The following is a 15,904-nucleotide window of genomic DNA, read 5'->3' as shown; positions in this document are numbered from 1 at the left end:
ATTGTGTGTTTAGGTGCTACAATCACTGCCAAGGTCAAAGAGACAAGGAAGGAGAGAGAGAGAGAGAGAGAGAGAGAGAGAGATGAAGAAAGGACTAAAGCACAATAGAAGAAGAAACAGAGTCATCCTCATGACTTATAACCACACTGAAGCCGCTGATTATCTGGCCAGTAATCATTGCAGCGTCAACACGGGTGACTGTCCTCTCTTCCAACACTGGAAAACAACACTAACTATCATGTGATGGAGTGTAACCAGCGTGCAGTAGACAGTTTGCATCTTGTTCTAGTAAGTTTTAAAGACAACAGATCAGACAGTCTGACAGGTCGTAAACAAATCGAATGTTAAATTCAGATTTTTGGCCATAACGTGTAAATCACATATTTGGAAGTGAAAACAAAGATCCTGTGGCATATCTTACCTGCTTACTCTGCGTACAAATTGTACTAGTGAGTCAACAACTTTGCCAAGAGCCAAACATCAAGCAAGCGCCAGCTAGTATGACTTACTAGTCCGTCAGAATAGCTGGTTGTGTGTTACATGCTTCCTGCAGGTGACAGGTCAGAGCACAAAGGTGCATAGTGTGAGAGAATAATACGTGAGATCCACCTGATTACGTCAGTCAGTGTAGCTTGAAAATGATTTGAAGTCTTGTTGTTTTTATTTCTTTGGTACGGGAGCATGGCCACACCTCAAATCACCTGTAAAGCTGCTTATACCTGTCCTACTCTTCTGGCCCTGTCTCAGTTTTCTAAAGCCACCCTCCGTCCCGCCTTCCTTTTATTCATTCACTTTCCCACCTCATCCATTCATCCTCTCTTCCATCATCCCTTCCACGTCTTATTCTAGGTCGTCTGGGAGCCTGTGAGAATCTCCCGACATGCCGACTCTCCTTTTTCCTTTAGGAAAACGACATCCCTCCTCCACATCTTCAGCCATTCACTTCTCCTTAACGTCAAAACCCTTTTAAATTTCCATTAAACCTTTAAATGAAATATCGTTGCAGCGTGTTGAGGCTGCAGGTTCGAAAGGAAACCAGAGATGCTCCTCTCTCGCTTCTCACTTTTCTTTTATTCTTCACACAACCTACTTCCATCACTTCTCAGGAGCATGTGTCCCAATTAGTGTGGATCACTGCGTCTCACACTCCACCTTCATTAAGTGCAGCAAACATGACCGCGTTTGTCTCGACCACGATCTAGTTTCCCCAAATCTCAAATCCCCGCGGTCACAACAGCCTACAACGATCATTTAAAGAGGCCTATGTGTCAGATGTAATGACAGCGTTTGTCTGCAATCAAACAGGATTAAGCAACGCATCTCAAGGATCAAAAGATTATTGACTAATTGGAACATCACCTTCATCAACTTCTGGCGATCTTACACCTGCGATTTTCAACCTCATTTCCTGGAGAGATGAATTGTTCTCTGACAACACACACACACACACACACCTATACACGTACACACCATCCAGGAAAGTGAGAAGGGAAAAGTAAAACAGGCAGATAAGAGGCTGAATGAAAAGCTGGAGGAATTCAGTGTCGGCCAACTTCAGCTAACGCCCCCCCTCCCCCTCCTCTTAAATACAGATCCTTCAGCACACAATAGCTAAACTGCTAAACAGTTTCACTCACACCTTCACACCGAAACAGGAGTTTCATGACGAGAAGACGAGAAGGAAAAAAAAAACTAAAATGCTGTGAAATCAATCGAACCTGTTCACCTGCCGAATGACGGGAAACAAAAGGAGGAGGAAGGAGGCGTGTGAAGGACAGACGAGGAGAAAGAGAGAGGGATGAGCCTGATTGTGTGTGTGTGTGTGCGTGTGTGTGTGTGTGTGCGTGTGTGTGGCCGTAGTTTGGCCACTTGTGTCAGTTTTGTGAATGGGTTCACAGAGTCAGTCTCGGCCCGAGGAACATTCCATTCTGCCAGGACGGGGGGGTGGTTGGTTGGTGGTGAAGGGGTGGAGGTGGGCAGAGTAGGTGCATGTGTGTGTGTGTGTGTGTGTGTCCATGTTCATGTGTGTGTTTGGCGTTGGAACTTCATCACGGGATGCAGTGTAGCACCGGTAGTTTCTGTCCCCCCCTCCCGAACCTAAACTCACTTCCACACACCCCTCAACACCGCTTGCATTTGCTCGACTTCCCTGCCAGAATCAAATCACCCATTGCACGCATGCACACACACACACACACACACACACACACACACACACACACCTTGCCTCTTGGCCTGCTGTCCAGACAACTAGCCCATTGTGTGTAGCAACAGGTATGCAGAGAAGAGCCTGTTTGAGAACAGGCAACTGGATGCTCTGCGCTAAAGGACAGGTTCACATTTTTTTGGAGTCTGTTTTAAAACAATGCCAGCGTGCCCAAATGTGCATTAAAGTGTTTATTAGCTGCTGTACTTGTTGCTCCTGCCCACACTGGTCATAAAGAGAGCTCCTCTTAAAGAGATTTCAGGGGAAATGTCTTGTTTCCGTGCAGAAATGTTGCAGGATTTCGTCCTCAATCATTGCACGAAGGGAAGGGAAGGGAAGGGAACAACTGAAGCAATCAGTAATGCTTCCCATCGGAGTAACAAACGCAAACCCCGTCCAGCTGAAAGACGAGGAGGAGGTGGAGGAGGAGGCGGAAGAAAACTAGCAGTGAAATGAAGCATAATAACAGCATTAGAGTACGAGCAGGTTGCAGGACAGAGGAGGGAAGGAGGGAGGCGAGCAGGATGGGAGGAGGGAGGATGGAGGGTTCAGCGGTGTCACCGGACAGGGAGGAGGTGGAGGGGTTACGCAGGGGTCAAAGGTTGAACTGCAGAAGGCGGGGGTGTAGGGGGGAAGAGGGGAGGACGAGGAGGAGGAGGAGGAGGAGGCGGAGGAGTGTTGATCCAGCCTTCACAGTGAGTGGATGTCACCTGTTTACACACTCAACAGCGTCCGCCGGTCCCACCACGTTCTCAGAAGAGAGACACGGTTGCGCAATATCTGATCTCGGCTTCGCCGTCGTTACGAAAACATCACGTTTCGGGGGTCGAATGCACTCAGACTGGAATATATTGGAGGCTTGGTTTGGTCTGTTTGTGGTGGATGCAGTGATTAAAAAGTGACATTTAATCCTCTCGCTGTTACTCCGGATAATCGCCATGAGCAACTGAAAATATAATCCCTATGACAACAGCTTTACAGGGAGGTCTGTCTCCAAGAAAGTACAATAAAACAGTGATATCTGTTCCCGTTTATGGCACATTTAGGTGCGTGGTTGAGTGGGTTAATGTGTGTTAAGAGCACAGGACGGCTTGTTTAGGTTAATAAAGTAAAGAAATGCTGCATGCTTCAAGCTATTTTTGAGCTTTTTTTAGTGTTAAACTAAGACCACAAGAGTCTAAACATAACCGTAAGAATGTTTAGTAACGCTTCAGTTGCTTCAAGTGAATATAGAAAAAACATTTAGTGCATAAGTTTGATTTAAATCTTTTTTTTTTCTTGGACTTGTCAGGTTGCCGTCATGTTGACAACAAAAACAGTCGAGGCAGCTCGTGTTTCCATCAAAACATATTTGCTGTTGCTGCAAATTAGTTTTATAGAAACGTAATTTCTAGGAAACCAGGGTGATGCTGATATAAATTATGAAAAGAAATGTTGCAACAAAATTCCTGAGGTAAAACTCTCAATATTACTCAGTATTTGCACAAATTAGGCATAGTCCTTACCAGAATGCCGACAGCATTGGTAATCTTTTTTTGTAAAAAATGACCTATGCTCGCATTGAACCAAACGAGGACCCTCTGTGGTCTTGCTGCATGTGAATAATGACTGTTGTCTGTCAGCAGATGAGGCAGAAGTAGTGTGACGTTGTTGCACAGACAGAAAACCTCTAATGGAGAAGGTGGGGGTTGGTGGTTTCGTCCACAAAGCGTGTGACTTTGACCCAGGAGACTGTTTTTTCATACTAAAAGGAGGATGCATTCCTCGTCATCACGTAGTTTCACGCCCAAACCTTCAATATAAAGGTGGCAGATCAGAGATCAGTGATGTGAATCATTGTTGCATGGGTTACACTTAACAGTTTTAGAGGACGAATTCAACCAAAAACATCACGGTTTGATTTGAAATCTAGAAGACGCGGCCGTGGCTCTGAACCACCTCATGATGAGCAGTTGGCACTTTGCGTGGCAGCCTCTGTCATCTGTGTGAGTGTATGAATGTGACAAGTTTGAGTGACTGGTAGATCAGAAAGATGCTAAATAAAAAGTCAGTTTATCAGGAAATAGTGTGACAGCGTTGTAGAGCTACAAGTCTAGGGGAAGTCGGGGTTCTTTAACATTAACAAACCCAAACTACGATGTTGATGGTGCACACCTAAGACCTAAAAAAGCAAAATAATCCTGTAGTTGGAGGTGTTGGATCAGTGGTTGTTTTGGGGTAATCTCACAGGGCAGTTAGGCTCATGAGATCAGGCTTCAGGCTATGCACTTGTGTCCGAATCAGCGTCCTGTGAGGAGCTATTGGCAGCTACGTCACAAGCTGCAGGCGTGGTTTTTTGCAGTAGCGTGGGAAGTGAGAACAACAATGGCAGCTGCTAATGACGTTAACGTGGACGCTGCAGCATCGGTTTACGTCGGGACGTTTTAATGGATTGGAAAGATGTTTTGCTCTTGTATCAGAGTGTGAATGCGTTATCTGGTTCACAGGTTTGCCCGTGATAGACAGAGTTTTTTTCTTGCTTTTCATTTGTGGGATTTTTAAGAAAAGATGTTGTCACTGTCTTAACAATGTTGATGTTACATTGTTCTCCAAAAATCCAGAATATCATTTCTTCTGCAATACATTGTCACAATTTCCTTCCATCTTACTGCTGATCTTCAGGTTTTATTCTTTCTATCTTTGCTGCCCGAGGAAGAAATCCAAATGCCTCACAATCCAGAGCATCTGCCCGTCCAACTCTGCTCCTCTTAAAGCATAAATTTGTCAACAAAATGAGTTTTTTTTTTAGAAAAAAAGGCCTCTCCGCCCTCATTTTTTACCTGCTTCGACCTCCCTCTTGCCGTCCAGCGTTCGGCGTTTCGGAGGGGAGAGAGCTGAAGAGAGAGAGGGGAGGTGGAGAGGGATAGAGCGACTGAGGGGGAAGAATGTGGCCATTGTGCTTTCCAGGTATGTGTGTTTGTGACAAACAGAAAGAGAGAGTGAGGGAGGAGAGAGAGGGTGATCAGATCTTGTTACAGGTGTTTCATAAACAACACAATAGTGCTAACAGGTTCCCCTCTCTCTCCCTCTCTCTCTCTCTGTGCATTTTAGATTTCTGCCTCAGTATTTGGTGGATTAGGCACACGGCTTTGTCATCGTCTGCTTCCCCATTATGAGCATGAGATGATCATGTGACAGTCATGTGACATGACCATATACGACGCATGTGTGTGTGTGTGTGTGTAAAAACGCTCTTTCTCTTCCTTGTACCTGACGTTTGCTGAATAATAACTTCCCATCGGCTTCCTGCTTTCCTCTGCGTAACCTTCGTCACATTCGAAAAAACAAAAGAGATCTTTTCTCCGAAGTTGTCTGTCTTCCTGAAACCAGAGCGGACCCAAACATGATACCATTAAGGTCACGCCAGAGAGAAGAAGAAGAAAGAAAGAGAAGAAAAAAACGTCTAGATATAAATTCCTGCCTTGGACAACTGTTTGTCTCTTTTTACAATCGTGGAATGTGATGCAGTGAGTTGAGAGATAAGTATCGTTCTGAAAAATGGTTCACCTCTTGAACCCTCTTTATGTAATCCGCATTGACCCCGACTGACGGACAGACAGGCAGACAGGCAGACGGGTCCATTTGAATTAGTAACTATCATAAACTCATTTCACTGCTATCTGTTTTTGCATGCGGCGGTTTCAGAACAAGCCGTGTGTCATCGCTTCATCAGGTCTGACTAGCACATCAACACACACACGCCTTAAACTTTAAGTATTTACAGTATTCACAAAGAAGCCGGTCACCTGTTGAGATGGAGGACACGCACACACACGCACACACACACACACACACACACAAAAAGGAGTGTGTTCACAGGTGAACCTTCCTGTTCTCCTCACACTCGGTGAGTTACGGGAAATGTGAAGGAAACAAAAACTTTACGCTCACGTTACAGCATCTCCAAGATTATTTTACATGTGTGTTTTCCCTCATTTATCACATCAGCTCCACAACTTATTTCGTGTTTGGCAAGATTTTCGGAGGTTGAGGATGTTGTAAAAGTTTTTAGGAAATGATCCTTTTCTAGAAGTTTAAGATCTTGTGAAAGAGGTCGCGATAAAATGCATCTGTAGAGACACATGAATCAAAAAAGTGCCCAGATTTACAGTTGAGCAAGTGACACTTTTTCTTAATTTGATCTAATAATCTCGTGGACGTCGCAAACTAGAGTCTGGGCCAAGTGTCAAGTGACTCAAATCATGTAATATACGTGCACTCACACATGTATTCGCCCAATTAAATCCCGTTTGTACAACAACAGGACACCCAAGGCTAACTGACTGGCACCTTCTTGCTCAACCAGTTTCTGAAACACACACACACACACACACACACACACACACACACACACACACACACATTCAACAAGACAGCAACTGATCTCACACACACACACACACATCCTCACACAAATAAACATCGAGTCCCTGTCCCATAACCTTGCAGTGAAGGTTATAGCAGTCAGCTGGGTCAGTGTGAACACTGGACCAGCTGAAGAAATGTCCTTCCAGATACCCACTGTGTGTGTGTGTGTGTGTGTGTGTGTGTGTGTGTGTGTGTGCATGTGTGTGTGTGTGCATGCGTGTGTGTGTGTGTTTGTAGTCTTGCAGGTGAGAAAACACACCATAACTAACAGCAGAACCGGGTAAGATTAAAACGAGAATCAAGACCAGAAAGGACAGAAGAAGAAGAAGAAGAAGAAGAGACACATGATGAGTTCCCGGGCCAACCTGTAGGATGATGGGACGTGTAGTCACTGTGTCGCCGCTGTAGGTTCTTCTAAAAAGCAACGATCCAGCTTGTCACTTTCTCATCTTCCCTTCCTCTCTTCCTCTCCTCCTTTTGCGCGGCTGTCTGTCAAGGTTTTTCTCCGGGCCTCTGGTTTGCTGTCAATGCGCCTCCTGTCTTCAATGACAGGTCCACCAGAGCACAATCAGACACATCGAACAAAACACACACACTCACACACACTCACACACACACAATGAGAGGAGAGAGAGGACAAGTCAGAGTTTCTGTTCTCCTTTTGGTGTTTTTTTGGATTCTGACTCAGATCCTCTCTGTTTGTCCTCTCCTCTGCTCCAGTCACGACAGCGTTTGTAGACGCAACAGCAGGAGGCAAGAGAGAGAGAGAGAGAGAGAGAGAGAGGTGGGGGAAGGTGAGGAGGGTGAGAGAGGGAGGCGAGCGCACAGGATCCCAAAGTGGAGGAGAGAGAGTGAGCGCTGAAGGTGGTGGAGTTAAGGCAAAGAGCTGGAGAGAAAGAAAGAAAGAGAGGGAGAGGGAGGGAGAGATGGAGGGAGGAATGGCAGTGGTAATTAGTGAGTCTGTACCTGACTCTCACTGACATAAGCCCCACATTCCTCAGAAGCGAGGAGAGAGAGAGGGGGAGAGAGGCGAGGGAGGGAGGGAGGGAGGGAGGGAGGGGAGACCAAAAAAAAGAAAAAAGGAACAAGTCCCGAACACGCTAATGATCTCAGAGAATACCCTCTCCACCCAAAACAAACAAAATCAACAGTCTGTCTTCCTTACAGCACACCATAGCTGACGCGTCACTCCAGCCAAGGTTGCATGATGTTGAGTGAAGTTGCTGCTGGAGCTGCTGGAGCTGGAGCTCACGCCGTTCGTCACCTACACCCTCCAAATACTTCCTCACAAGTGTTTAGTCTTCTCTTTTCATTCTCTTCCCGTCCCTCTCTCTCTCTCTCTCTCTCTCTCTCTTTCGATCTTGTGTATGGTGTACACACCGCCTGCTCCTGAAACTCACCAAACCAGAATCTGACTGCCCAGATCCCCAACACACCTCCCTCCACCACCCTCCCTTCCTCCTATCATTCCGGATGGGAAATGCTATCCTCCTGTGGCCCTGGCCAAACGGTGTGTATATACGTGTGTGTGTGTGTGTGTGTGTGTGTGTGTGTGTGTGTGTGAGCACACAAACAGCCAGACCTGAATCTCTTCAGCCACAGCAGCATTCCTCTAAAGTGTTTCCTGCACACCTAGTTTCAAAAAAACCTCACGCCACATGATCGCTCACGTCCACCGCATGCTTATTACCTGATGATCGCACACACACACACACACACACACACACACACACACACACACATGGGTCAACAAGCCAAGGTTTTTTTGTGTGGTTTCTTTTTTTTTTATGGTCATTCACAAATACACACACTCCTGATGTCACGATGACACGCTGTCTTTAGGTGTTGACGTAGGTAGGCAGATCCCGCTGTAATGACAACTTTGCGTAATAACAGCTCGCTCAGATTTCCTGTGTTTAGCTGTCAGCGTGAGGATGAAACTGAGGAAATGTGAGACTTTGAAAAGTTTCTCACCTGCTGCTCTCAACCTGAACTGAAAGTAAAACACAGACTGCACGTAAACTGGCTCGACTTGTGATTCTTATTCTAACCCTTCATAGTTTAACTTCTTCTCCTTCTTCTTCTCTCTCCACCCTTTATTCTCTTTCATTTTTACTTGTTTGATCATGCAGAGACGTTTCAACACTCCAGACCTCCTCCTCTCATTCAGCATTGTGTGTGTGTGTGTGTGTGTTTGCCTACCTGAATTCCTTGCACTTCCTCCCTCCCCTGATCTCAGGTGCGTGGTTGGGGCACAACGTCTTTGTGACACCGGGTTGTCAAGGAGACACAGACCGAGAAAGAGAGAGCGAGAGAGAGAGAGAGAGAGAGAGACCTGTAGCGAGCAGTAACATCCGTGGTCAGCCAACTGACAGGCTGAAGAGAGAAGTGAGGAAGCTGGATTTCTGTTTAGAGTAACAACACACGCACATTAACACACATGCATACATTCAGATAAAGTCCCAACACACACACCCACACAGTAGGGAACTTTTGAGTGTGTGTGTGTGTGTGTGTGTGTGTGCGTGCGTATAGGAAACTGAGATTGAGTCAGACGTGCTCACACAGAGAAATAACGTTTCAACACCAGCGGCTGAACTCTGGCAAGGGGAGGAGGCCGGGGCCGTTGGACGTGTTGCTCAATACATTTCACTTTAATGCTTACTTAACAGAACTCTGAAAGAAAGTGTGCAAACACAGAAGCACGTATCGTTAATAAAAGGCGAGAGCTGCACGGTTTTATCTCTGTAATAATAAGTTTCACTGATAACTTTTCTGACTTTATTATCACAGGTGGAAACAGTGAAGTGGTTTATTGGTGTGTGTGTGTGGTCATCGTTCAGGTTGTGGAGTAACAGCGCGCAGGCAGACGGTTGACACATGCAGGAAAACATACATCCAGCTCGTTTACAGCAAATTATATTCAACCTCAATTGTCCGTGCAGTGTTTTTCCATCATGTGCAACTTGTTTCATTAATTTTCTTCTTTACAGTACGAGGATCCACCTGCAGAGACTTGCTTAAGTTAGGTAATCCATCACCAGTGGAGACTTCTTTTAAGATACTGTTGCATGTTTATACAGCGCAGTCATCTGCACAAATTGTGGCTGGCAGTAGAATAACTTCAACATGAGCTTAAAAAAAAACAAAAACAAACAGTCAGATGTTTTACTGAAATAATGTGGAAATAAAAGTTACACAGATGAATCACTTGTGCAGCTGGTGTCTAGAGATTCATTTTAAATATCAAAAAAATAAGAAATTATCACAGATTTTAGGAGAAACTTCATCACATGGAATGCTAACACCGGGTTTGCAAAGGCCCGAAAAACATCTCAAACTTTTAAGGAACCTTACAACATAATTGAACATGGCATAATGATGCTGGCTTTGTTTTACAACAGTATTTTTGACCTTTTGTATTCAGTGTTGTGGTGAAACAAGAACAAACTGGACAGGGTTGTTAAACCTGTTGGTACGATAACTCTGAAAGCAAATGTGCAGTGAAGTATTACTCACGTGACTGACTCAGTCTGTAGGGACGTGGTTCGGGAATCGGAGGGTGGCACAGTCCACGGTATGGAGGGTGGAAGTTAGGGTGGTGCTGGTTTAGTCCTTGAGGAAGGTTCCAAATATACCCCATATATAAAACTGCAGTGATCTGAATGTGGCACTTTTAAATTCAGGTATAGCGTGCCCAGGCAGAAGACTAAAAGAGGCATCACATCCTTCGTCCCATGCAGCATGACAAGGTCACGTGGTCTGAACTTGTACTCGACATCTTTATCAATTTTCTTCATGCAAAGAGGCGATTCAGGTTTCATTAATTAATTCGTTCTCCGTTACAAGTAAAAGCCTCAGATTCAAACATCAAGTGCATATTTTTAATGTTGCACCTGGTACTTTTTATACTTGTGAATTTATCACAAAATCTTATTTTTTGTAATGACGCGTCATAACTTATTATTAAAAGTAGTAGAAAACGGAAATGCTGAAGTAAAAATGCTGAGCTGTCCTTCCTGCTGTTGGAAAACGAACGAGTCGCATCTGTTAGAGTTTTAATAGAGAAGATAATTCAGGTTTATTACACCTGAACGCCTTGACTATATTTGCAGTTTAAGGCCGTTGTTTCTGTTGATTATGATAACTCACTGCAGAGGTCTGGAAACGTGGCATCATCACTACAGCTGGTTTATCTAAACCACTTTATTTGTAGGTGAAACAGGCACTCATGCTGATCGCAGAGGAAAACTGTGTGTGTCAACTGCAACCTCCTCAGTCTTCTGTCCAAGATCTCAGCCATTACTCTGGCGAGTGCAAAGTCGTACGTAATATGTAAGAAATATGTTTATTTACGTTTTCCATATTCAGGTGTTAAAATGACAGATGGAATCGGGGTAAACAAGCTCAGCCTCTGCCTAAAATCCGCCTGGCAGCACTGTGTAACATTTATACCATAAAATAACTCAATGGTGTCTCTGTCATTCGTGCATCTGTTCTCACACTGTGTAACTTTGGGCTCTGGTTACGACCCGTGAGGAGTACGTAACGCTTCACGGCACTATTTCACAGATTTTGGTGAAACTGGATCATGTTTTTTGGAGGAAATGTTTTCTGGTTTTCTCTCTGATGGCTTTCTGACTTTCCTGTACTGCTGCCAGATGTAGCTGCTGTTAGCTCCGTTTGTTAGCCGGGTTGTCTGGACTGTGAGCTGTGAGGGGAGTATTAGTGTTTGCACCACAGGAGGTTTGGACCACCAGGAAGAAAAATAAGAGGAGACTTTCAGACCTTTGGCACAACAAGGTGTTTTCCCGTGTTTCCAGTCTTCGTTTTCAGCTAACCATGTCCCCAGGTGTTGGCTGTAGTTTCCAGTTTTAGTTTACCAGACAAATAAAAGAATGTAATCAGTCTTCTCATCTATCTCTTCATAACAGTGTAAGAGGAAATATTTAATTGTTCCTTTGAAAGTTACAGAAATGATGATTGCCAAAACTAATTTACAAAAAAAAAAAAAAAAAAGCCCCAATTTGTAATAAACTAGAGTTATCTTTTAATTATGGCTCCGTGACTTGTTAGTTTACATACACACACACGGAGACTTTGAGACCTGCACATGCAGCCTTTTCACAGGGTGTAAACAAAAGCAAACTCTTCCCACAATAAGCAGCTCAGACCCTGCCCTGGTTGCTACACAAAAGACAGAGAGACCTGAGACACAAAGAACAGAGATTCCCAGGTTAAAAAAAAAAAAAAATCTGCTGGTACTCCAAAAAACCGTCTGACAAAGACACACAAAGGGACGGGGGAAGTGTATCTATTCACCTGCAACAAGTGGGCACAATCAAGCCATCACACACACACCGCGAGGAAAACTGAGAAAGGAGGAAAAGTTGGATCACGTTACTATTGTATCTGCAGGTGAACTGGAACTGGATTTATGATGTTAAACCATATCAAGCGATCTTGGTTTTAATCTGCTCGACTCCGTGCCATCTCTCTCTCTCTCTCTGTGTATTGCTTTCTCTCTGTGTCTCTCGCTCATGTTACACAAATAATAAGATTACTTGCAAATTTGGCCGTGATGTAGCGGCGAAGTTCTGACCTTGTATTTGACACAAAAGCGTCATTCTCCGCTCGGCCACAATGGTTAAAGACTGTGTTAGGGTGTGTGTCTGTGTATGTGTGTGTGTCTAATAGATTATAATTGGGTCTTGGTGAGTGAGAGAGATCAAACCCAACCCGGATGAGCGCCACTAAACCTACCATAATAAATACACTACGTGACCAAAAGTATGTGGACACTCCCCTGACTAGTCCTGGCCTCTTTTTGATTTTTTTTTTGTGTGATTTTAAAGAAATCTCTGGTTCATGACAACAAGTAAGAAAGACAACCAGGAGGTCCTCAGCTATGCTTGAAATCTAAACAGGCATTATTCACAGGCATGTATATTTTTATATGTATGTTCACAAAAAGATCCCAGGAGGAAGTCCGGTCTTCCAAACTTCCTTTTAATCTTCCGAGAATAGACTCGCAGGACAGTGTTGACAGTGGTTACCCAACAAATAAAAGAATGTTACATCTGAAAATGTGACTTTTTCCACAACGCGTCCAAAATAATTCATAACGTACCAACGAGCATGTTTTAACAGATCAAGACTTCAATAACTCACTAATGTACATTAACATACACAGAGTAGGAAAGTAGCAAGAAGGTTCCTGGGCCATTTCTGTGTGGAGTTTACGCGTTTTCCCCGTATCTGCCTGGGTTTCCTCCAGTTCATTGGTGACTCTAGTTGTGAATGTGAGCGTAAATGGTTGTTTGTCTCTGTGTGTCAGCCCCGTGATGATCTGGCAGCACGTAACCCAATGGGACCAGCTCCAGCCCCGAACATGAGCACGTATTGGATATGAATGGATGGAACGACGGATGGATGGATGGAGTAGGAATAGTTTGCACTTCCATTGTGTTCTTCCTTTCTTTAAGAGTTTATTGATTCACTTAGGATAGAAATATAATTGTCTCTTCGCCATGATCCGGGTTCTGCTTGAGTTTTCTGCCTCTTAAAACTTAAAACTAAACAATTTTGCCTTGCCACTGGTGCCAAGTGTTTGCTCATGGTGGGACTTGTTTGGTTTCTCTAGTGCCAAGTGTTTGCTCATGGTGGGACTTGTTTGGTTTCTCTAAATAATATTAGAAAAAGTACACTCTAGATCTGCTCTATATGGAAAGTGCCATGTTCCCACATTCCCAAATGACATCACCACGAAGAACCACTTTAGTTTCTAACTTGAACTTTTATTTTTAAGGGTGTAAGTTAACTTTGGCCACCAGGACACCTATACAGTCATATTTTAGACAATATTGTGTTTCCAACTTTGTGGCAACAGTTTGTTTCCATGCCCGTAAAGAAACAGTTTTTTTTTTTCCAACATGACTGGCCTGCACCTTAGGGATGAACTGAAACACCCCGACTTTGGGCCAGAACTTATTGCCCAACATCAGTAATGTTGTTTTGTCCGAATGGGAGCAAATCCCAAACATGGTGCACACTTTCAGAGTATATTAATGCCCATAAATCACACACACACACACACACACAAGGTCACAAAGTTATTACAACACATAAACATGTATGTATAAAGGAAAGGTGTGATTGGATAACACTCTGTGTCACTCTGTAAGTAAACTGATTAAAAAAGAAGAGAAGAAACTCCTTCCAGCACTGTACAGCTTCCCGTAAAGATTAGTCCTTTATTGAGAAAATTCCAGGACGGCTTATGGCCGCACGACCCGCCGTCTCCAACCGGGCCGATTATTGAATACACACACACAAACACACACACACACACACACACACACACACAAACACAGCACATGGGGGGAGTAACTGGAGCCCTGTTGTGAGGCGACATTGATGACGCGTGTTGGATGGGATAATCTCTCCAGCTGTACTCTCACACCCGTGGAGAAGTGAGGCTCATTTGGCCCCCAAAAAGCTCACTGAGGTTTTTTTTTTTTTCTTTTCTTCTCCCCCCTCCTGCTTTTATTCTGGCAAGTTCTGTAACGTACCAGGCACTTGTAAACTACAAAAACCAACCCTGTGTTCTCCTTCATCGTGCGTTACTGCTGGTGTGGTTTTGTCTTTGCTTGTGTGGGTGCTGGAGTTCAGTCTGCGCAGTGTTCATGCGGCAGAGAGGCTGATATGAAGAGTCGTCTTCATACATTCTTAATAACAAATAAGTGGCTTTGAAATGGGTCACACAGACACACACACACACACACACACACACACACACACTGCAGGAATAAAGCTGCATAGCATCTCTGTAACCCTGTGAAATGTTTCCCTCTGTTGGTCTGACACAGACACTACATATGTTTGATTTATGGTTTGGTTGATTTATTTTTTTTAGTTCAGTGTGATGTTAATTAAGTTATTTTAACATAGCTAGTTATCATTAGCATTGAATAGAATGTAGAAATCCCAAACAAGTAAGTATTAATTCAAATTTTAATGCACATTTTCACTTTTCCGTTGCAACTAAACGTGTGTTTTCACTCTAAATAAGCTGCTGATGCGTTCACTGACACACAGCTGAGCATTATAATCAAATAAACAGGACATACAGCCTCAGGATTAAACAAGAATGTGTTTTAGGTTTTGATTTCAGGGGATTTTTGTCTTTGCTGAAGAGAAAACTTTAACTAGAGGAGAAAAGATTTTTGTCTTTGCTGAAGAGAAAACTTTAACTAGAGGAGAAAAACTGAAACGATATGCAGCAAAATGTCACAAATTAGAGCCAATTTAGACTTTTTGGCTGCAGAGAAAGTCCTTTTGAGGATGCACACACAGTTTTTCAGGCTTTTTATTTTAAACTCCCTGGATATGAAGAAACTCAGAGGGGATTGTGCTAATTAACAGAGAGTAAGAGTTGATTTTTAAATGGTAAAAAAAAGAAACCAAAAGTTCCAACCGTCAGAATCATTGTGGCGTGCCAGACGATGTTACCTTTGTTAAATCTGGCAACAGTTTAAAGGTTAACTTAGTCAGAGCGAGTTCTCTCACGCAGTTCTTGGCTAATACATCACGCTGTGTGTAGGTGGGACGTGATCAAGTTGAGACATAATTTTATTTATATAGCTCAGAATCACACATGACATGATGGGGTTTTCCATACAGCGTGCAACACAGAGGCTGGGACGAGACGTGCCAACATCACTGGAACCAATAGAGCTGGATTTTCAACTTCACTTTACTCAGTCACTGCACGCCACGGGTGGACAGGCGGAGGAAGTAGTAGTAGCTCTGTTCAGCTTTGTGACGATGCATTTATTTAAAACAATTTTCACTTCAGTTTATCAGGCGGGTTATTATGAACTGTTGGAAGTGGAGGTCACATGACTGCTGGATTATGGAGCACACATCCTGGAAGTAGGTGCAGGTGTGCGGCTGACACAGGTGTATTGAATGTCCTGATTCACTCACAGTTTCCATTGTTTATTGTTCTCTGACTGTGTTGAATCAGCAGTTTACTACGTCTTACTTGATATTCCAGGTTCACTTTGTTTGTCTCTTCATCAGCATCTCTTCAGTTAATTAGGACGTTATGATCTAGTGTCTATGATAGTGTCACTACAGCTGATAGCTGATGATCACTTCTACAGCTGATGTGAGTTGTCTTTAGTTGTACACGGGGTATACTTACTTTGTCCAAATGTTTCTATATGTCATACAAAATGGTGACACACTAACTGATTTATAAAAAAAGCAAATGTAATCACAGCTTTT

General features: G+C 43.7%; 1 protein-coding gene across 11 annotated transcripts in view; it reads right to left on the bottom strand.

Annotated features, from left to right (window-relative positions):
• Positions 1–9,028, bottom strand: part of rbm47 (RNA binding motif protein 47) — a 32,623-nt gene extending 23,595 nt beyond the window's left edge. For 3 of the 11 annotated variants that reach the window (XM_019261724.2, XM_027282980.1, XM_010736165.3), the window contains exons 1-2: positions 8,816–9,024; positions 6,979–7,153 (exon numbers count right to left, since the gene is read on the bottom strand). The gene's annotated coding sequence lies outside the window, so the exon portion shown is untranslated. Of the gene's footprint in view, positions 1–6,978; positions 7,402–7,778; positions 8,050–8,815 lie in introns of those variants that run through there. The other 8 variants (XM_027282981.1, XM_027282982.1, XM_010736164.3 and 5 more) reach the window with 7 other exon arrangements.
• Positions 9,029–15,904: the final 6,876 nt, after the last annotated feature.

Source organism: Larimichthys crocea, chromosome X (assembly GCF_000972845.2).
Source record: "Larimichthys crocea isolate SSNF chromosome X, L_crocea_2.0, whole genome shotgun sequence".
Classification (NCBI taxonomy): domain Eukaryota; kingdom Metazoa; phylum Chordata; class Actinopteri; family Sciaenidae; genus Larimichthys; species Larimichthys crocea.
This window is presented reverse-complemented; position numbering and strand designations above follow the sequence as displayed.